The sequence below is a fragment of the Panicum virgatum genome, chromosome 5K (assembly GCF_016808335.1).
Source record: "Panicum virgatum strain AP13 chromosome 5K, P.virgatum_v5, whole genome shotgun sequence".
NCBI classification, from domain to species: domain Eukaryota; kingdom Viridiplantae; phylum Streptophyta; class Magnoliopsida; order Poales; family Poaceae; genus Panicum; species Panicum virgatum.
Window position 1 is genome coordinate 35,654,111 of NC_053140.1, and position 2,656 is coordinate 35,656,766.

General features: G+C 39.6%; 1 pseudogene; it reads left to right on the forward strand.

Moving 5' to 3' along the window:
• The first annotated feature begins 203 nt into the window (after window positions 1-203).
• Window positions 204-1,356, forward strand: LOC120709883 (annotated as a pseudogene).
• The last annotated feature ends 1,300 nt before the right edge of the window (window positions 1,357-2,656 follow it).

Sequence of the window (2,656 nt, forward strand, 5' to 3'; positions counted from 1 at the left end):
GATCCATGTTAGATTGTTCATCCTTGTTCATGTGTGAAAGATGTTTGATGTAGATCCATGCTAGATTTGTGTTAGTACATGGAAACCCTAGATGGTTTTTTGCTAGGTCATTTGTAGTCACAATTTGAATCTGTGGTATGTAGATGGATAAGAGAACCAAGGTATTCATTTCTACTGCTGCTTCATATTGGTTTTTGTTGGTCATGGCAATTATTGGTCGGTCTAGGAAAAGAAAACGAGTTGCAATAAGGGAAGGGATTACTTATGCCCCAATGTTTGAAAGGGATAGGAAGAGGATTGACTACCTGAATGACGAAATTTGGAGGAATAACACAACTTGTGTAAAGATGCTGAGAATGAACAAAGCACGTTTCTTTCGGTTTTGTCAGTTGTTTAGAGATCATGCTTTACTTGAAGATACAATTCATATGTGTGTTGAGCAGCAAGTGACAATGTTTCTATATACTGTTGGACATAATGTTAGGAATAGAGTAATTGCAACCAATTTTGGTAGATCCGGAGAAACGGTCAGTCGTTATTTTGACAAAGTACTTCATGCTATTGGTGAGCTATGAGAGGATTATATTAGTCCCCCTTCATTGGACACTTCACCTCACATAGAAGGAAACCCAAGGTGGGATCCATATTTTAAGGTGAGCTATGAGCTGAACCTTATGTCATATTCTCAATTTATTTTTGAGAGAACCTATAATTGGCCTAATATTGATTTCTGTGAACATCATCTAGGATTGTAATGGAGCCATTGATGGTACACATGTAAGAGCCACTGTTCCTAAGGAAATGCAGCATGCCTTTCGTGGTAGGAAGACCCATTGTACTCAAAATGTAATGGCAGCCGTAGATTTTGAACAAAGGTTCACATATGTCTTGGTGGGATGGGAGGGGACAGCACATGATGCACTAGTTATACGAGATGCTTTAGCACGTGAGAATGGCCTTCGTGTGCCACAAGGTAACAAATTAATCGTGTCCACTAATTTATTCATCAAAATTAATGGATCATTGAGATCTGACCAAATTGTCCATCATATGTTAGGCAAATACTACCTTGTTGATGCTGGATATGGAGCCAAACCAGGATTTTTACCCCCTTTTCGTGGTGTACGCTACCACTTGAATGAATGGGGGAGTAATCCAGTGCAAAATGAGAAGGAATTGTTTAACCATAGGCACAGTTCATTGAGAATCATCATAGAGCAAGCATTTGGAGCCCTAAAAAGGAGACTCAAAGTTCTTGATGATGCCTCTCCTTTTTTTCCATTCCAAACACAAGTAGACATTGTTGTTGCTTGTTGCATCATTCATAATTGGTTGATTGAAGATGGGAGGGATTAATTCAATGTAGCCAGATGACTCTGATGAGGAAGCAACAACATATGCTGGGACTGAAAGTGAGAATGCCATTATGGTCAGTTTTAGGCAAGGCTTGGCTGACCAAATGTGGGCTGATCGTCAGAACCATAGGCACTAGTATTTGAGAACGTAATTCGTGTTGTATTTGATTTATAAGACCATTTTTGTAATGTGTGAGAACAATAATGCTTGCTGATTTGTATTTGTTCTAAGTCGTGTTGTAATGCTTGTTGTGAGAACAATAATGCTTGCTGATTTGTATTTGTTCTAAGTCGTGTTGTAATGCTTGCTGTGAGAACAATAATGCTTACTGATTTGTATTTGTTCTGAATTATACCTTGCTGAATTTTAATATACCTTGCTAAGAACAAGTTTTATACCTTGCTGAATTATAAGACCAGTTTTATACCTTGCTGACTTTTGTAGGGAAATGGATCTAGCACTTTCGGGAGTTGTAGGGACTGGTGGACATGCTACTTGGACTTCGTCTTGGTCAGGCTTTATGCTCTCTTACCTTGCCAATCTAGTGGTTAATGGCACCAAGACTTCATCTAGCTACAAGATGGTTCACTACAATGCTTGTGCAAAGGCTCTCCAAGAAAAGTATGGCATTGTGCGCAGTGGTGACCAGATTAAGAATCATCTTAAGACATGGCAGAAGAAGTTTCGTCATATTTGTGACCTTCGAGGGTTGAGTGCTGCTGGTTGGGATGAAGATACTTGCACTATTACTCTTGATGCTGAGCACTACAACAACCATGTTAAGGTATGGATGTTCCTCACATTGCTCACGTATTGCTTGCTGAATTGTACGCATGAAATCAAGGATTTGATGACATAGTGGTTGTTGAATTGTAGGATCACAAGGCTGATGCTGATTTTTTAAACAAGCCTCTTGAGTACTTTTGGAAGATGCACACAATATTTGGAAGTACCATGGCTACAGGACAAGTTTGCAAAGGACTCAAGTACACTTCTAGGTACAGAGGATGAAGGTGCAGAGGATTGGGAGACTGAGGAAACTGGAAAGAGTAGTGGGGATGCCATTGCCAATGAAAACAACAATGGGGAAACATCATCTGCAAGCAAGACCAGCAAGATTGGCAAGACCAACAATAACAAGAAGACCAACAAGAGGTCGAGGACTGATTTTGATCCATTGGTTGCTGCAATTAATAGAGGAAGTAACAAGATAGCCAAAGCGATAAAGGAAGTGAACAAATCAGACAATGATGTACCTTCAGATTTGTTTGACAACTTGATGGCTCTGAATGGTAGTTTC